The sequence below is a fragment of the Sturnira hondurensis genome, unplaced genomic scaffold, assembly GCF_014824575.4.
Source record: "Sturnira hondurensis isolate 20B ecotype Veracruz unplaced genomic scaffold, ASM1482457v3 Scaffold0010099, whole genome shotgun sequence".
Taxonomy (NCBI): domain Eukaryota; kingdom Metazoa; phylum Chordata; class Mammalia; order Chiroptera; family Phyllostomidae; genus Sturnira; species Sturnira hondurensis.
The window spans coordinates 256813-278300 of NW_028082730.1; the positions used below are offsets into that span (position 1 = coordinate 256813).

Genomic DNA, 21488 nt, shown 5'->3' on the forward strand with positions numbered 1-21488 from the left:
CAAAATTAGCTTATCCTAAAGCTATCATTAGGATTTCTCTATTTGTTACAAAGTTTTGAAAGAAGAGATTGAAAGAGTGTTAGAAATATATGTTGGAAAACTATTTCTAGGTAGCACCTGTCATGGCATTCCAACAATAAAATAATTTGTAGTATAATTCTTTTCTATTTTGAAAGTAGATAATATTCAATACATTCTCATGATTGAATACTTAATACTTGTCAAAGGGTATACAGTGAAAGGTCTCTGCTTCACCTCTGACCGTGGTCACCCACTGCCCCTTCCTGAAGACAATTGCTTTTTTAGTTTCTTGAATATAATCCCATAGATATTTTAATCTGTATGTATCAAGCATGATAATAGTGATATAAATTAAATATCTGTAGAGATACACACTCAAGTATGTTGGGGTGAACTGGCATAATGTGGTGGATTCAATTTAGAATACATAAGCAAACCAAGAAGAGGAAGAAAAAAAGGGGGAAAAAAGAAGAGAAAATAGTAACTGATGAATCCAGAAAGGAAAAAGGGGTAAAATTGTTGAATTAGAGTGATATGAGGAGTGTAATGCCATTTGAGTGTATAGGAGAGTCCATTTAGCATTTTGTACTTTTGGGTATGACTAACATTTTCATATAAACTGTCTGTTATAAAAAGAATGTGTGTTCGAGATATCTCCTTATCAGTACATGGAACACAGGACTACTGCATTGAACCCCAGTGTATGATTGTGACATAAAAATTTAACCTACCCCTTAGTGATGGAAATTGAAGTTATGTCCAGTTTTTTAGGATAACAAACAAAGAATGGTGCAATGAACTACATTATTCACATATCCACAGCACTTTGCATATGTGTGAGTATGTCTTTAGGAAATATTCCTAGAATGAGAATTAGAAATATTCCTGGAAGTAGAAAGGGGTATATGAATATGCATGTAATATATTGCCAAGTTGTGTTTTATAGACAATTTGTAATATTTCCCCACAATTTTATCATTAAAAATACTACTTAAACTTGGGATTCTTTTTTTGCCAGTCTGATTGGTGTACAGTGTTACTGTGCTATACTTTTAAAGTTAATTTGTTCTGTTGTAGATGGAGGTTGAGCATTATTTCCTATGTTTGGCAATGTCTCTCCATTATTATCTTTTGGGTGTCTTTCCAGGTTAATATTTTCTAATCCAGAAATGGCTGGGCTTAACTAACTTACCATCATAGGGTAACTTGGGTCTATGCTAGAAATTTATATTCGATCATAGTAATTTTCCCCACACCAAAACCAGAGCCTTCCTAATTCTCAGCACAGGACTCCAGTAACAACCCTCTGTCTACTAGAGTTGGCTTGAAGGCTGAAATCTATATGATGTCTCTGTACTACCCATTACTTCATCTCTGAAACACAAGTGCTAAGTTAGATCCCCTCAGTCTTTAGGGCAGCCAGGTAGGCCTGGAGCAGTCTCATCTGTTTTCCCAAGTATGCCTTATAAATATCAAGTTTTTATCTTTGTGTGCCAAAGTGAAAAAAGTTGGGAACTCCACCTTCCAGAGTCACCCCTCAGGTTGTATGAAATTAAGTCAGTGGCCAAAGCTACTCCAGCACTCTTTAAATCCGGGATTAATGGAGAAGTATACATAGTAATTTCCAATGTCTTAGACAGAAGGAACAGGGGCCAAGAGAACAAATTTAGTTGTCCAACCAAAAACATTTCTCGAAAGTACAGTGCTTGTTTGTTGTACCCCAGGATTCAAAGTAACATTACACCTGCTTACTGGTAGGTGGACTTCAATCAAAGCAGCTGTGACATGAATGTAGACAATATACCTGAAATATACTAAAATTTCTGTCTTCATAGATTGTTTGCCTACTACTGTTAATAACTTGCACTTCCATAGTGCATTTTTACTGTATAACGATCCCTCCTGTGTATTATCTCACTTAAGTGATAGTGAGACTTTAGTGTCTATCACAGCCCTGCTTGGTAGTGGAGAGCTGTCATTATGCACATTTTAGTGACTAGGAGATTCACACCAGCAAAGGGTAGGAGTCTTTGTTCAGGTGGTAAAGTTAATAGTGTTTTCTAAAGGAAGCAGCTGTCAGCACTGGCAATCATTTTCAGGCCACAGTGAGATTGAGCTGGAATCACTAGTTAAAGGACTATGTATTTTTCAAGCAAGTCTATAGCTGCACTTTTTAAAATCAACATGTAATTACTTGTTAGTTTAGTTGAACTTAACTCTTTCTAACTATTTCTTGGATGCAAGAAATAGTTGCATCCAAGATGGATGCATGAATCAAAATATAGAGTGCTGATTATTACAAGTTTGTTCATATTATAAGCAGTTAAAATGTATTTGTCATATTTATGTCATTTTTTCCTTTTCCAAAAGAGTTACTAACATGGAAAATGATAAACAGTAATTTCCTCAACCAAAGATACCTTTTAGTTAGTGGTGACTTTGTGTTTTAGAAATATGTGTTTATTTTGTCAGGTTACTATTTAGTAGCTGTAGCTGGATTATTTTCTATATGAATTTCTTCCAATTTAATAGGAAAAAGTGGGTTTCTTTTTAGGGGGTAGACAGAGTAGTTAATGTTATTAAAATTCCTTTAAACACAAATTTATTTCTGGGCTATTTGCTCTTAGCTCATCACCCTGGTACTGATGGCTGACAGCTGGACTAAGGATAGATGCAGACTCAGAGCACATACTTAATAATAGTACGAAGTGATCAGGTCACATAACCTCATAAACTTGAGTTTACTCTCTGTGATATAACACCTACCATGTCTACCTCAGGGGAAGTGTCCTGTGCACCCTATAAGATAATACCCAAGAAAGTACCTTGTAGATTGCAAAGAAAATGTTTTGTTGTTTCCTGTGAATATCAATCATTGCTAATAGTACACTAAATGTTGGCCTTAAAAAAATAATTCTACAAGTATACTTTATTTCCTTGTAGAGTATATTTTGCATATTGAAATATTCTTAGACTATAATAAAAAAACTACTTAGCATTGCTTAAAGAAAACATAATGGTTATTAACGAACTAAGCTGTGTAAAATATTAATTTACATAGAGATTATACAGCTTATGGCAGTGCCTTCTAGTCAGTTAAAAGCAATACTTAGTAAGTTCTTTTGGAATGCAACATTGCACTATCTTAAAAAGGTTTATTTTTCAGGTAGTAGCAAGAATCAATCTCCCACTTCTGTTTGAAGCACAATAAGACCTAATAGGAAAACCAATTTCTTGGTTCTCCTGTTTTATTCATAAAGCAATATAAACATCTCTAGTTTCATATTTCTTAATTTCCCTCAGTTCCTTTGCAGACAACTGAGAGGCTGATATATCTCCCAGCCATGCCACCAAGTTGTATGTCTTCCTTCTTTGCATTTTAAGTCACTTCATTTTCTGTCTAGGGATCAGTTTATTTTTATCTTTTTATTTCTTTTTCTGCTATACTTTTGCTTCTTATTTATTCACACTTTGTGTTCATCTCATTTTGGAGAGGAAGGAATGCATGTTACTTACTGTTAGGATATACAGGTTTTCCTTCCCCACACTACAGCCCAGAAATAGAGAATGCCTTTTTCTTACCTCAAATAGCATGCCATAATTTTAGCCTGCAGTTGTGTAATATTGTATTTAAGTGATTTGCCTATAGACTAGGAGTTCCAAATGAATAAATAAAAGATTGCTTTCTGTATAGTGGTCTCACTGCAGCTGATCAAACTGTGGCAAAAATAAAACAACAAAAACACTTCCCTAATTACTTAAGAGAACAGTTTCTTCAGGTGAAGTTCCAACAGCGAATAAGACTCTATAAAAATCCATTGGATAAAGATTCTGCTTTTCTGGGACACCTGATTTTTAATTCAAAAACTAAGCCAACATCATATATTTGTTTTAGATATTAGCACTGGCTCCAGGCCTTATGTTGTTAAATTTTTTCACATTGCTTTCAAGGACTTTTTGACACAGCTACATGGTGCTTCATGGTCATTTCTGAGAACACTGGGGGAAAATGAAGGAGGATAAATAAAGTGTCAAAAGATAATAAAATGACAACACTATTAAATTTATTATACAAATATAAATTATTGAATGTAAATATATTATTGTAGCCTCATAATTAAAGTACCAAATTAAGCTTATTATTTCATGCAGAATATGTGAATGAGTAACACAGACTTTCTGCTACAAATACAGAACATCTAAAAATGTATTTGATACCCTCTTCTGTTTTCCAGGCTTTTATTATGGGGCTAATATTTTCAGGCTGGTCCTTTGTATAAGCTTGGCACCATATACAGCAGATACCACTAAGTGGCACCTGAGGCACTTTGTCAAGCCTGTAACAGTGACATTAGTGGGTATCATTAGCCCCTATCACTCAGAGGATGTGGTTAGATGAAGTTAATTCTTTTTAGGAAGTTTCTCAGTAATCATAGAATACATAATGTTTAGACAGTTTTAATATGTCCAACAATAGACTTATCCTTGGAAAATCTATTGCTGAAGATCTATTTTAAATTCTTGTTCCACAAATTATAACAAATTATTTTTCTTTTTTTTAAATATTCTAGTTTTAGTTATATTAACAATAGTAATGAGAAAACCTTAAACACAAGATGAAAGACTGCACTATGAAAATGTTACATAGTTGTTACATTTTCAATTTGTAGAACTGAGTATAGAAAGTCACTTTCTCAAATTTTCAGCTTTCTACTACTACTATCTTAATTCTTTTACTCCATGCAAACCAAACTGCTGATTATTCTGCTTTAGTACATTTCCAAGTAATCACATATATTTTGGCTTATTTCACCTTTCATTCTTTGAAAGATTACTGTGTTCTTAAAAAAATTATATTAATGTTTAGAGTTGAGGGTACAATTTTGTGATGATAATAATACCCTGACTTTTGAATTGTAAAGAATTAATTACTCTATATTCAATGATAACCTCCACTACTTATTATATCCTAGCTTATACTTGTAAAAAATGGAAATATCTATTTATCTCACTGTATATCCTTTTGTTATTATTAATTTATTTAATTGGTGTCTATATCTTGAAATAAAATATATTTGTAAGCACTAGTTATTGGATTCAAATTATTTATTTTACTTCATTTTTGTTTTTATTCTTATTTAATTGTTGCTCAAGTTCAGTTTTTGGTCTTTTAAACCCATCCCATTCCTCCCCCAGGGGCTCCCAACCACCCTCCCATTTCCATCCTTCTTTGCTTTTGTCAGTGTGTCCTTTATACTAGTTTCTATAGCTAAAACAAAGAAATTGTTTTGAAGAAAAAAAGAGGACAAAGTCTATGCTTTTAGTCCATGCGTATAAAAGCACCCAGCAAAATATAACCAAAGATACTGCAACAGAGAACAGGCTGACAGTGACCAGGGAAAAGAGAAGAGGAAATTTCAGAAAAAAGAAGAAGGATTTACAGGAACTTTTAGCCAAAAGTGGGAGTACCCACTTATTTCTTAACAATTCCTCATCATTGTCATTGTTATAAACTACAATACCACTATAAAAAGTTAAACCATGTTCTCTTTTAGTATTTTTATGGTTACATGTATTAATTTAACAAATTATACCACTCATATATTTTGACCCACCCTGGAGATCCCTTCAGGATCCACTCAACCTACAGACCCACTCAAGCTGTTAACAGTGGCTTTTCCATATGAATAGATGGTCTTGGATCATGCTTTACAACTTTCTAAATTTTTTCATACAGGAAACAGTTGATCTCAGCAATCCCCAAAACCTTGTTACCCTTGCTAAGAGGCCCAAAGGCCAGTAAGACCAATAGGCAGCTGTGGTGCACAGCTTGACTTTACCTGGGAACCTCCTAGAACAGCACAAAGATCAGTCATCTCAGATTGATTTGTAGTTCAGGCTAGGTGGCCCAGGGCATGGGTCATGGGTGAGGTCTGACCTTGGCTGGTACCACCTTGGACACCCCAGAACTTGCAAGCCCTGCAGACAGCTACAGACCACAGTAGCAGCACAACCATGCTGCACCTGCATAGCCAAATAATAAAAGCAGGGAGTTTCTTACACAGGAACACCAATTAGGGTGCCATCAGATTACTCAACAGAAATATTTCAGGTCCGAAAGAAGTGGCTTGAAATACTCAAGGTGATGAAATGCAAGCACCTACAACTAAGGCCACTGTGCACAACAAAGCTGTCATTTGAAATCAAGAAGCTTCCCAGATTAAAAAAAAAAAGCTAAAGGAGGTTGTTAACACCAAACCAATAGTGCAGCAAATGGTAATGGACTTGCTTTATAAAGGTGAAAGAGAAAAAGAAAGGGAAAAAAAGGAAAACAGCCAAAGAAAATGGCACTGTGCACATATCTATCAATAATCACCTTAAATGTAAACGGCTTAAATGATCCAACCAAAAGTCATAACATAGCCTAATGGATGAGAAAGCAAGACCCATATATATGCTGCCTCCATGAAACCCACCTCAGATCGAAAGATACACACAGCCTGACAATAAAGGGATGGAAACAGATGTTTCATGCAAATGAAAGAGGGAAAATAGCTTGGGTAACAGTACCTCCCTATTTTGTCATACTCAACAAAACAGGCTATATTTACTAAAACCAAGGCTATAGTAAATACAAAGAAGGACACTACATCATGATACAGAGAACAATCCAACAGGAGGATGTAACACTAGTAAACAATTGCACACTGAACATACAATCACCTCTGTAAAACATATAACTAGGTAAAGCATAGGAGCATATATATGTAATGCAAATATTAATGGACATGAAAGTGAAGATAGATGGAAATACAATTTTAGTCAGAGACTTTAACACCACATTGACTTCAGTGGATACATCTTCCAGGGAGAAAATCAACAAGGAGACAGTGGTCTTACCCATTATCTAGATCAAATGCATTTAATTGATATCTTCAGAGCATTGCAACTCAAAGCAGCAGAATATACACACTTTTCAAATGCATGTGGAATATTTATTAGGATATACCACATGCTAAGACACTAAACAAGTCTCAATAAATTCAAGAAGCCTGAAATTATAGCAAGAATCTTCTCTAACCACAGTGCTGTGAAACTGAAAATGAACCACAAGAACAACACTGAAAATCACAGAAACACATGGAAGCTAAATTACACTTTATTAAACAACGAGTGGGTCAACATGGAGATCAAGGAAGAAATCAAAAGAAACCTTGAAGAAAATGAGAACACAAGAATCCAAAATATGTGGGACACTCAAAAACAATACCAACAGTGAATTGCATAGCATCATAGCCTTGTCTCTAAAGAATAGAATAAAGCTCAAATAAACAGCCTAACTTCACACTTAAAGGAACTTGAAAAAGAACAACAAAGCCCAAAGAAGGTAGAAGGAAGGAAATAATAAAGGTCAGACAATAAACAAATGAACTAGAGTCTACATGAACAATACAGAAGATCAATGAATCCAAGAGTTGGTTCTTTGAAAAGATACAAAGTATAGACAAAATTTTAACCAAATCTTTAACTGAACTCATCAAGAAAGAAGAGAGTACTCACATAAGTAAAATCACAGGTGAAAGAGAAAAAAACAACTGACATAAAAAATACAAAGGATTGTAAGCAAATATTATGGACAACTGTATGCCAACAAACTGGACAACCTGAATAGAATGAATGAATTCCTAAAACATACCATTTTCCAAAATAAAATAGAGGGATCACAGAATATAAATATAGGGATTACACCAAGTGAGATCAAAGCAGTAATAAAAAAAATTCCCAACAAACAAAAATCACACATGAGTTTTTCCAGACATCCTGAGAATAACTAACATGTTTCCTTCGCAAATTATTTCATAAAATTAAAAAATGGAGAGCTCCCCAACTCTTTTGCCAAAGCCAGCATTACCATAATTCCAAAACGAGATTCGGACACTACAAAGAAAAAAAAATACAGGCCATTATCCTTGATGTACATAGATGATAAAATTTGCAATAAAATACAAGCAAACCCAGTACAACAATACACCAAAAGATCATATGCCATGATCAAGTGGGATTTATTCTAGGAATGCAAAGTTGGTACAACATTGGCAACCAATAAATGTGATTCACCATATAGACAAAAGAAAGGTTAAAAACTGCATGATCACATTAATAGATGCTAGAAAAAATACTTGATAAAACCCAGTCCTGATTTATGATAAAAATTCTCAACAAAGGGGGATTAGAGGGAGGATACCTATACACAGCAAAACCCATGTGTGACAAACTCACGGCCAGCATCATACTCAATGGGCAAAAGTTACAAGCATTTCCCTGAAGATCAGGAAGAAGACAGGGATGCCCACTTTCACCTCTAGTATTCAACATAGAACTGGAAGTCAAAGTCACAGCAATCAGTCAAGAAGAAGAAATACAATGCACTCGCATTGAAAAGAAAGATGTAAAGTTGTCTTTATTTGTGAGTTAGATGATACCCCAAGATTCCAGCAAGAACTTACTAGTCTTGAGAAAGAAATTCAGCTAATAAGCAGGGTTCAAAATTACTATCCAGAAATCAATAGCATCTTTATATACCAATAATGAACTAACATTATGGGAAATTAATAAAACAATCCCATTAAAAATTGCTTCAAAAAGAATAAAATACTTACAAATAGAGCCAAGAGATCAGCCCACACCTTTATAATAAATTAATATTTAAAAGAAGAAGCAGGCATATACAATAGGCTAACGATAGTTTATTCAATATATGGTGTTGGGTAAATTGAACATATATGTGCAGACAAGTAAAACTAGTCCACCTTCTTAAACCATACACAAGAATAAATTCAAGATGGATTCCAGGCTTAAATGTTAGAAGAAAAATCATAAAAATACCAGAAGAAAACATAGGCAGCAAAATATCTTGGACACTAATCATAACAATTGTTTATTGGATATATTTCCCCAGATAAGGGAAACAAAAGAGAAAGTAACAAAATGCGACTACATCATACTAAGAAGTTTTTCCCTGGCCAAGGAAAATATCAACAAAATAGACAACCCACACAATGGGAGGACATAGTTTAATATACATTTGATAAGGGGTTAATACCCAAAATTTACAAAGTAGTTACAAAACTGAACACCAAAAATACAAGCAACTCAAGCAAAAAATGGGGAAAAGACCTGAATAGACCCTTCTCCAAAGAGCACACACAGGTGGTCCATAGACATAAGAAAAGATGCTCAATGTCACTAATCATCAGAGAAATGCAAATCAAAACCACAGTGAGATTCAATCTCACACCTCTCAGAATGTCTATCATCAATGAATCAATACACAGCAAGTACTGGTGTGGAATGTGGAGAAAAGAAATCCCTTTTGTACTGCTGGTGAGAATGCACTGTAGAAAGCAGTATGGAGAGTGTACCTTGAAAGATTAAAAACAGATCTGTCTTTTGACCCAGCAGTCCCATTTGTGGGATTATAGCTCAGGAACCCCAAAAACTAATTCAAAAGAGCAAAAGCACCCCTATGTTCATCACAGTATTATTTACAATTGCCAAGATAGGGAAGTGACCCAAGTGTCCATCAGTAGATGAGCAGATAAAACAACTATGGCCCATTTACTCAACAGAATAGTACTCAGCCATCAAAAAGAACTAAATTTTACTTTTTGAGACAGTATGAATGGGCCTGGAGACTATATGCTAAGTGAAATTAACCAATTAGAGAAAGACAAATGATGTATGATTTCCTTCATATGTGGAATCCAATGAACAAAGTGAACTAGAAAAATGAGTGCAGTCTTATAGCTGGAGAATTGATGGCAGGCAATGGAGAGGAAAGAGTAGCGGGTGGAGGTGTTGAGCAAAAATAAAAAATGATTCAAAGAAATGAAAAACAGGCTGGTGATTGCTGGAGGGACTCAGTATATGTGAACTAAATGGTAATGGGAAAATATGATAAAGATTGCATCAAAAAAGAAAAGGAAACAGTGCTAGAAAAGAATGATGTGATGATGTGTATACATACAAAAATCAAGGGAACATTCCATTCATTCCTAATATTCTTAGGTATTATGAAATGATATAATGTAATGTTCTGCTACATTTCTTACAAATTTTGAAAAGCTAAGAGACATGTTGGAAGAAAATGTGATTAACACTTTTAGGGAAGAATAGAGATTGATGTATGTTTTAAACACATTTTGATACAAAATTATTGACCTATATATATTTGCAATAAATCTCTACTAATTTGTTATATATGAACCATTTTACTTTAATATATGGAATTTAGTTATATGAAAACACCTTTATTTTTTCATCTTAATGATCACCTTTCTTCTTCTAGGTTTTAGGTAGCTTTTTGTGCTTCAAGTGAATTTTCATTTATATTTGGACACTATGAAATCTCAGATAACAATTTGAAAGATTGTTTTATTCCCTTAAGTAACTCAATACTTAGATTTATAAACATAAATAATGTTAAGAGGAAAAGATTATATGAAAAAAACAATGCTTTAAATAAGAGGAAAAATAAAGGGTTAATGTGGATTGGTTTCTATCTTACTATTCAACAATATTTTTGAAATTTTACATATGAAGAGGTTAGTAAAGAAGAGAAAACAACTAATAATGAGTTGAACACCATATCAAAAAAGTTGACACATAGGTTTAAACAGAGGAAGCCTTCAGGGAAATGGTCAAGCCCAGTTCCCAACACCAAGTACTCTTCCAGAAGAAGTTGTAGATTTTGAAAAATTCCTTCAGAAAACAGGAGCTCATCAAGGGGGCTGGATGGTTTTGATCACCAGAGCTTTGTAGATGTGAGAAACAAACCTAAAGGGAAGTCAGATTTTTTGGGAGAAGTCACAAATTAGAAATCACATCATCTAGACAAGAAAGGTTATTTTAAAATGAAAAAGGGTACAAATGAAATATAACTATTATGAATATAATTTATAAAGTGACATATGCATCAAAATACATAGGAAAAAACTCATAAAGCAAAAAGTAAGGGAAGTACAAGAATCAGAAACACTATTAGTGGAATTTGTTTTATTCTCTATTAAAACATCCCCCTAGATTACAAAATGCCTCTTTCCTCTAAAAACAGATAGAAGGCCACATAATAAAAGACATAGAAACTGAAAATCTATGACACAAAAATATGAGAGGTCTAAAACCAGATATACATGTATTGATAAGTGAAAGTGCACTTAATTTTCCTATTAAGAGAAAAGCTGTTTCAATTGAGTGATAAAATAAGAGGCAAAGAAAAGAAGGTGACTCTGAAAGGATGTGCATGTAATATGTTCAAAGAAAGTAAAGCCTTTATGAGTGTTGGAAAAGACCAATACTGAAGGAATGTCAATATTTAAGGTGATTTTATTTTACTGTGAAGCAACAAAACTTTGAAAAAAGTCTGTTATTTTAGTTTCTTCCTTTTTAGATTTTATTTATTTATTTTTAGAGAGAGGAGAAGGCAAGGAGAAAGAGATGGAGAGAAACACTGGTCTGCTGCCTCTTGCTGGCCCCTAACCAGGCCTGAAACCCAAGCTTGTGCCCCGGTCGGGAATTAACCCTGTCACCTCTTAGTTTGCAGGACAACACCCACCCTACTAAGCCACACCAGTCAGGGCTCTAACTTTTGAAATGTGATCATTGTTTGCTGTATATGTTTTTTAGGACTTACATAAACTTGAATTGAAAATTCTTGACAGACAGACAAAGGGACATGAAAAGACAGAAAAACTAAGAAGACTAGCAAAATTAAAGAAAAATATTCTGTGCTGAAATTAATTTATTTTATTGGTATTACCCTAATTTCTTGATTTATAAAAATAAAAACATCAATTTTCTTTATATCCAGATTTATTTCTGTATCATCTCCTTTAAAATTTATACTTATTTACATAAGTATGGTATAGCTTAGTACACTAAGCAACTATTATTTGAATTCTGACATTTCACATTATAAGCACCTTTTCTTTTATCCTAAGTTAATCATCTCTTTCTACTCTATTCTTTTCTCCTTTGTTCCTGTATGAACCTCTTTTTTATACCAATGGCATTGCCGAATCTCAGTGGTAATATGCACAGATAAAGATGTTGGTAAATCTTATGGATAATAAAAGAACTTATGACTGTTTATTTATCCTGATGTTATTGTCTGTATTGATGTTATTATGCCACTATCACACTTTGCTGTGTCACATTTCCCTCATAATAGAAACAGAATAAAATAAGTGAACTAGAAAAATAAAGAAACAATTTATTAATAGGTTGAAGTAGTCCAAGTTTTATTTTAGCTACATAAACACAGTGAAAAGTTTGCTGGAGACATCATTAACAGTTTCATTATTTAGTTAATATCAGGTATTTTTCTTAAACTGCTGTCTGAGTAAAATGCTTACTTAGATCTTCCTCAAAAGTATGAAATTCACTGGCACTCATATTACTTCTCATTTCAGGTTGAAAGCAGTGTTAGCAGTGACCCCTCTAGGCTTTACAATCCTACCAAAGGTGGGGAAGAACAGGCTAAGAAGATAGGATCAACAGGCTCTGGACTGCTTCTACATATCCCACATCTGTAAAAAGGAGTTAGAATATGTGTTTGCTTTAAAATAATATAAAAACCACATGTTTATGTTTTATACACCTTCTGTATGAATGCTATATTTTATAGGAAAATGTTGATAAAACAAATCCATATGTATTTTTACAAGTTGACATTTAATGTGCACAACTCACTCGAGAGGTGGCCCACACTGACTCAGATGTGTGCTTTTCACTTCTTTCACATCAACGCCTGCACTCTGGCTTTNTTAGAATATGTGTTTGCTTTAAAATAATATAAAAACCACATGTTTATGTTTTATACACCTTCTGTATGAATGCTATATTTTATAGGAAAATGTTGATAAAACAAATCCATATGTATTTTTACAAGTTGACATTTAATGTGCACAACTCACTCGAGAGGTGGCCCACACTGACTCAGATGTGTGCTTTTCACTTCTTTCACATCAATGCCTGCACCCTGGCTTTTTTCATCTACTTGAATTAAAACTATTTTATGAAAAATATAAAAGTTAATGTTTAATCAGTTAGGGTTTTTAACATTTTCCCATGTATTTATAATTGCTATCCTCTTCTTCTTCTTGTGAAGAAGAAGGAAATTGGTATTCAGTTGAAGAGAATGTTAGCATATTTAGCTACATCAGGACAGAGTGACTAACCAGGTTTTTTAAATATCACTAGCCCAGATAGAGGTATGATTGTGTTATGTGTGAACTGGCAGTAATTAGGTTCCAAGTAGTACTGTCATTAGTATTTCCTGCTTATAATAAGAGGGTAGTTGACATGTATATTGGCCTATTATTGATGTAAAACTTTCTTGAATGAGTTTATGTTACAAACAGTATTTTATTTAAAGTACTGAGAACAACTTCAAAGATGTTTTCTTCTTGTCATGCCACAAAATAAATTGGGACAATCACAGAGTGACATTTTTGGAACCAAAATTTGGTAACATTTATATTTGGGAGGTAAGTTAGCTTGAGTAACAAAAATGGATGGTTTTATTTTTTGTTTCAGGCATGACTTAAGTTAATACTTTTTCTTAGTCTAACAATTGGACCCTGGCTGGTGTAGCTCAGTGGAACAAGCGTGGTCCTGTGAAGAAAAGGGTTGCCAGTTCAATTCCCACTTAGGCACATGCTTGGGTTGCAGGCAAGGGCTCCAGTACAGGACACATGAGAGGCAACTCCACATTGATGATTCTCTCCCACTCTTTCTCCTTCCCTTGCCCTCTCTCTAAAAGTAAATAAATAAAAATATCCATTAAAAATTGGTAGTTTGTCAGTTACTAAATGTTTGTATAGTAAATGCTTTGTATTTTTGAATCATGTTTTATATAAAGAATATTAATTTTCAAACTGTGCCTCACAGCTCACATGTCATACCATCTCTGTTATTTTTATTATTGATAAAAATCATTTTGATTTTCTTTACTTTTTTATAATTTCACTCCAGTTTTACTGAACTTCACACATGTATAAAATCTTTGTGTCTTTCCCATCTTCCTGAATGATTCAGTTTTCTTCTTCTGTTTGCCTCAGTATATTTGGTAAAAAGAATTAAATTTCAAATTTCCAAACTTTTCTACATGAAAACACAGTATAACAATTTGACTCAATTTATTGTATTATAAAATCTTAGTTCCTAACTTTAATTATTTCTCATCTTATAGAAATATTATGATATGCATAATAAACATAGGAAGCTAATTTCTTATTACTATAGAGTGTCCTTTAATTATAAATTGGTAACTTTTTAGGTCAGATGACGCAGAGATTTACTATGTGTAGTGGTTGGAACCTCTTCTTCTGTTACATTTACTATCTAAAGTAGATATACTTCTCTTTCCAAAGGAAATCTAATTCCAATTATATATTTATTGGTGCAAAATATATTAATTAACATAAAACATCCTTCATCAGGAATGTCCACTAGTATTCAGTTTCCATGCCTTTTTAAAATTATTTGAGGTAGTTTAGAAATAAAATATAGAACAGGAAAAGGGAATTTACAAAAATAGAATTGAACAGCTATAAGATACAGAAAAGGATAGGTTTCGATGTGCTGCTTACTATCATGATGCTCTGTTTTGCACGCAAATGCAGCTTTCAATTATCTGCATGTAATGTAAGCATACGAGGCAATGTGATTCTTACAATTATTTTTGTTTACTTTTGAAACATATTTTATTTATTTATTTTTAGAGAGTGCAGAAGGGAGGGAGAGAGAGAGGGAGAGAAACATCCCCCTGTAGTTGCCTCGTGAGCCCACTACTGGGGACCTAGCCTGCAGCACCAGCATGCACCCTGCCCTGCCTCAGAATCCAGAGGGTGACCCTTTGGTTTTCAGGCCAGCACTCAATCCACCTGGCCACACAAGCTACCCCTTTTGTTCTATTCTCTTTTGTTTTAAATAAAAGAAGCTGTGGAAGCTGTTTTGAGAAACATCATTCTACCTGAATCTAAAATAAATGAGGAATTTGTTACATGGATACTTTACATGGACTATGTATAATTAAAAATATATAAATGTCTGAAGTTGCAAGCTCACAGAAGAGATGTGAAATAAAGATTAATTACAGTGGTTTTAAAAGTACAGTAAGACATTTAAGAAAAAAACACTAATAAATGTTATAAACCACCTATACTTTCTCCACCCCAGAGTGAATTTTTGTTAATTCATTCTGGGACTTGTTGACAAGTTTGAAAGCTGATGAGAACCAAGCAAGCAATGAATGATAATCATTTTCTTTTATGGGGTGGTGGTGTGACTCATACAAGCTCTAGCAAGTGCAATGAGTCAAAATCAAGCTCCAAGTGCTGAAACACATTTCTCATCTCAATGGGACAAGCACAGGATTTGATGAGTTCTGAAAGTGAAGAGTATAGAGGTGTGACCATTGTTTTGCAGGCCAGTGCTCAGTCTACTGAGTCATGCCAGTTAGGTTTGACTGCATTTTTAAATAGCTACCATCATTGAGTGTATTTCAGTTACTGTAGTGTAAGCACTTATGTCACATTTCACATATCTTTGTATATTTCTATATAATTCAAACATTATCATTTAATGGCTAAATAACATTCCATAAATGGGTGCTTTGTCAATCTCACTCCTTGAAGGCTGGAGCTATTTTACACACTTTAGCTAATAATGTGGCATGGCATTTTAAGTAGGGGTTAGATGAATTTCATCATGTGTATGTCAAAATCCTTATATGATCAAAATCAGCCACGAAAAAAGCCTTTTATTTACCTAATAATATATTATATTATTTCTCAGTGTGTCCATCATAGAAGTATTTCCTCCACATTTGTATCAGACTGATCATTGTTGAGCTAAGAATCAGATGAAATAATTGACTTACCTTTAAGTGCCAGATTGAATAGGATTGTCTTTCTGAGCACATACAGAGTGTGCAGAGTTGATTCTACCTATGTATAGTAAGTTAAATGCATGTGATATGACTTCACTTTGAACAACTCAGACATCGGTTGTATGTGTGTAAGAGACATCTTAATTGTAGTAATGTATTGAAAACTACTCTGATTTGACATACCTGAAGGAGAAGGATTATGGCCTCCACATGTCAGAATCATGAAGGACAGCCCTCTGCTTGTACTCAGCTTCTTGATTAAAGATACACAGGAAAAACTGTGAAGGAGAAAAGTACTTAAAATTATGTAAGGCACTTTGGATTGTTGAATAAGTGTAACTCCAGTCCACATGGTACATATTTTTAGAAAATACATTTTCTAAGAAAGGTAGTAATTATTAAAGTTATACCCGAACTTCTATAGCTCAAATGATTATTTCAAAACCAAAAAGCAAAAACTATTTTAGGCGTGATCCTTCAGTTGATTTTTTTTAACTTAAGGTGTCCTTATGAAGTTTTATAGAGAACATGACTGAAACAACTTATGTCCCTCTGTTGTTAGACAAATGCTATTTCATTTTTGTAGTAAATGGGTATATGGAGAATATGCGGCGCTTACTTGGTGTTGCAAATAAAATAGTGATAAAACGGCGATGCTGAAGTCAAAACAATGGCTAGAGCAGAGTACAGTCTGACGACTGTACTTATACAAGTAGTCTTGTATAAGAAGAGTGATGTAAGCGGTCACACGTGCGAACGTATGTCTGAATACTGCATTGAGATACATCTTAGAGTGATTTCTAATGTAGAGAGGATTGGGAATGACTCAATTTTTATAGTGTCAATAATAATACTTAATAAGCGATTATTTCCATAGTTTGATTTGTAGCATTATTTTCGGTACCCATTTTGGTTGAAACCGTGGGCTCCTCCAAAGTGCGTCTGTTGGAAACTTTATACTGTCATTCCTGTTTTTATATATACATGTCCTCACGTTCTTTAGGTCCTTTATCTTGTCAAAGCTAACTTAAATCTGTCCCCACTGTGCTCCCTCCAAAACACCAAAGGAGTAGAGAAATTTGGGTCGTGCGCCACCTAGGAAGAAATCGGAATGGTACAGGGCTGCGAGCGACTTCCCGCTGACTGTGTACAATAATCGCATTCAAATTGAAGTGCGGGTTCATTAGTTCCGCTCAACAATTGTTTCCGGGTCACGGAGACATCGCTTCCAGGGCAACGGCCGCAGAGGTGAAGTGCAAGGTGAGTGTTGGTGACTGGGAGGGTTTGGGTTTCTGAGGGGTCAGCAGGAGTGGTTTTCCCAATCCCAGCTTCAGGTTTTGCCATAGTTCAGTTGAGACCAGCTGGTAAGGAGTGACCACAGTCCACAGGGCCGCTCAGGGGACTGGGCTTCGGTGCAAAGGGGCCCTGGAGCCCTACGTCCTACCTGAGGCCCAACCCAGCGCCCACAGCGGGCTGCGCCGCCACCTCCTATTCTGCACTCTCCTGTGCCTCCCCTCTCCAGGAAGCCCGTGGTAACCACTTCCCTCCGAACCGGGGCCAGCGGGTTTGGAGCAGTAAGTCTTGGGATTTTGGAGTCACAAGTTTCCACCTTTTTCATATCTCATTTTTCCTGTCAACTTTGATTGCTGCATCTTTCTTTCTTTTTTTTTTTAAGATTTTATTTACTTATCTTCAGAGGGGAAGGAGAGAGGAGAGAGGGAGAGAAACATCAATGTACAGTTGCCTTTTGTGCGTCCCCTGCTGGTAGTTAGCCTGCAAGGAACCGGCCTGCAACCCCCCAGGCATGTGCCCTGACTGGGAATCGAACCGTGATCGGCTGGTTCGCAGGCCCACGTTCAATCCACTGAGCTACGCCAGCCTTTTGTTTCATCTTTCTGACATCATTCTTTTAGAGAAGAAAAAGGAAAAGCATTTGCCATCTCATTTTAAGTAAACAGTGTCTCCTGTGATTCCCTTTTCTCAGTCATTGATTCATTTCTTTTTACTTCGAGGTAACACAGATTAATAACGTATAAGTTTTATCATTAATTTCTACAACTTGATAATTCGGTTTTTATATATACTATTGCCTGTTAACCTCTAACGCCTATTTTTTCCGTTGCTAGATATTGGACTGATTAACTCGTTGTCATTTAACTGATTGCAAGGTTGTCAAACTCTTTTCACTTTCAAATGGCCAAAGGCAACTTTAGAAGTGTATAAATATAACTACTCTCCACAGCTAAGTGAGAGCTCGGTGCTGCAGCCGGGTAAAGAACAAGGTACAGGGAGAATACAGAAACGTGGCAGGCCTTCTCTTTGCCACCTGTGACTTGTTGAATTACTGTATTGCATTTGATGTCTTAGAGAAGGGATTTGAGCAGAAATTATCTTTCCAGGAACTATGAGTTTATGGAAGAGAAGAAAGTTGGAAAAGGAATTATTATGTTGCATTAAGCAGCTTGGTAAAGTTTATTTCCAAAAGTATATCTGCCGGCTTGTAAGTTGGAGGTGCTGAGGAGTATAATCTGGCAGAAGCAAAGAAGCTAAGAATTATTCAAAGGAAAATTCTGGGGATGAGAAGAAGAGGAGGAGGCAGTCTTTGCCTTCCTGTGTTTTGAAGCAAGGCTCTAAAAAGCTGCATGGTACTACCTGTTAAGAAAGAGAAGATTGCTTTCTCCAGACTTTGAACTCTGGAGTCTAGTGTATTTTTAGTGCTGCATGACTAGATTTGTTTTGGAAATGTTGTAGAATACTTGTGCATACTTCCTGGAGAAATATTTGTGTTAGGTGCTGGAGAACAACTCAGGGAGGCAAGCAGTTTTGGTAGGGTCTGTGCTATGCTTGCATAGGGTTTATAGGAGCATATAGGAAAGGCGGGTACCTAATCCACGTTTCTGTACAAATGCTTTCCCTAAGCACACTTGGCAGAAGACACCACTCCAAACAGCACCAGGAATTAAATATTTAAGATTTTACTTTCTAGTATCCTTTCTTGCACATTGGATTGTAAACTTCATGAAGATAGAGTCTTTGTTGACCTTGTTTGTTGCAGACTCTGTCCAGCAGAGTCTGCCTGTTGTGGTTGACAAAGAGAATCAATGCACAGGTAACAATAATCCTGTGTGGAAAAAGGGCACAGGCATGACTACTCTCTCAAGGGGAGAGTGCCTATGGTGCCTTGGTCACTCCCTCAAGAGCGGAGCACCCAACCCTTGCCTAGACAGGCTTTTATTGTTTTCCTTGGGTCTTACATCAAAGAAAGACTTATTATCTTTCACATAGAACATTATCATCTACATTTTAGGTACTATCAAGGAAATAAAAATAACATGCTGAGGGGAGTGGCAATAAGCTGATTAGTTCTGTCCTTGGGAGAGCTCACACAGGCTTTGCAAGTTACCTTGAGGATGAACAATATACATTTGTTGCTTTAGACCAGGGTGAGGGAGTTTTAGCAAGAGCAAGCCATAACAGTCTGTAAGCATTTTGTAGGCCTGATTCCCATGGGAAAACTCGGTTTGAAGATCTGGCTTCTACCAACCAATTTGTATCTGTAGGTTTTCCAAAGTTAAGTCATATTTGCCAGGCCAAGATGGATTGGTCCTCTACAGTCCTCCCCCCCTTTTTTGTTTTTTCTTTTTTGTTAAGGCTGTTGTGGTTATACATCCCACAAGACTTGTTACTTGCTGGTCTCTTTTGAGACCCTGGGCAAATAATTTGTAAATGCATCATAATAATACAAAACATTATTAAAATCAGTAAACAATTAGCAGCTCCAATGACCCACCATCTTATGTTGAGTCCATCAAACCAGTGTTTTAGATTTAAGGAGACAAGATTATCACTAAGTGTTTGAGGAATCTCCTGTTTAGTTAAGCATTGAATGTCCTGCGACTGTTTGTGTAATTCCAGTTGCAATTTATTGATTTATTCCTTTAAATTAGTATAAAAAACTTCTCTTAGGTGATGTTGAATATCACTCCAGGAATATTGGCTTGAGTTCCATTGTAGTGGGGTGACACAGTTTCAAGAAACCAGGATCACAGGTCACCTGCTAATGGATCACTAGCACATCCTGGCGTTCGCCGATCAGGTTGAGTGCTGATTCAACTTCAGAAAGTCGAGTCAGGTTTTCTTGATCAATCTGGGCCTGTTGAAGCATTTCTGGAGTGGAATTGGTTAAGGGAACATCAACAGTATGAGCAGTTTGAATGGACCCAATGAGGGCAACAGTTGCCATGGCCACATTAGCTGTGACAACTATAGCAGAGACAATAAATGAAAATTACCACCAAACCATCAGACTCTTAACAAGGCCAGTGCATTGTTAAGCACTATTATGCCACGGGGATCTTCCCATTCTCTGGTTATATTAACTGGCACCCATATCTGAGTCTGTCTTCTAACTATATAAACTGTAGTGAGACTTAACTGAGTAATATTGAGATGAGTAATACAGCTGGCATATATGGAGCCTGCAGGAACAGACAAAGAATCAATTTTTGCTGATTTGTTATAAAAGACTGGAGTTGTCCCTGGAATTTCCAAAAACAAGTAAGGGTGAGAGTTACAAACTGTGACCCAATCTTGTTTTAAAGAATCAATTTGATAAAAACACCCTTGGATACCTTTAGGGTCATATATAATTCTTATGTACATATGCAGTCTAGTAATAAAAGTCAAGCCCATTTTCCATGAGTTGAAATGCCAAGGGCTAGTGTATTTGGGAGAAATGATTCTGATAATAGGTGCCCTGGTGCCGGGCCCCTCCCACCACATATTGGTATATAGGATTTCATGCAGAGCTGAAATTATTGTTTTGTCAGACTTAGCCAGTGCTTTCCAATTAGCTCCCCAATTCTCTGCTTAAAAAGAATTTTGGGGAGAAAAGAAAGAGTAGCATTTGATCCTCTGCACAAAGACCAAGAGACTGAATCTCTGTGGCTTATACTTATGTCTAAATTAAAAGGTGGAATCGGAGAGGGATTGAGAGTCTGATAAATCCTCTGCTGGGTATGCAGGCCAATTATAGTTACTATGGAACACTGATAGTAATTACTGTATTGCTGGTTGCTTGCAGCATAAAGTTGCTCTTTTAAAGGAAAATACAAAGTGTCAATAAGAATAGACAAATGAACTAGTAAGTACTTAGTAACATAAACTCCCCTTTTGGCACCGGAATCCGGTGCTTGTTTTCTTCTAGTTGGCCACTGTCAGCAGGGCCACCTGGTCTGCTAGCTGATTGGTTTTCATCTCCAGGTGTCAGAGCTTGATGTCTGTTTTGTTACAAAGCTTCACTCTTTTAGCTGGAAGCCAGACAGGACCTGTAGGGATGGAAACATATGCATTAGCACTTCCCCACGTTAAGAGATCTACAGGACTCTGCCAAGTACTGTCTTCCATTGGATCTCTATATAAAACTTGAGGATATGAAGACTTTGGTTCTTTCTTCTGAAAATGTTTCTCAATTGACATATAGAGTGATTAATCACACTTTAGAAAATTATAGGTA

General features: G+C 35.6%; 1 pseudogene; it reads right to left on the reverse strand.

Moving 5' to 3' along the window:
• The window catches only part of LOC118995247 (lys-63-specific deubiquitinase BRCC36-like), a 56206-nt pseudogene extending 38615 nt beyond the window's left edge, over positions 1-17591 (reverse strand).
• Positions 17592-21488: the final 3897 nt, after the last annotated feature.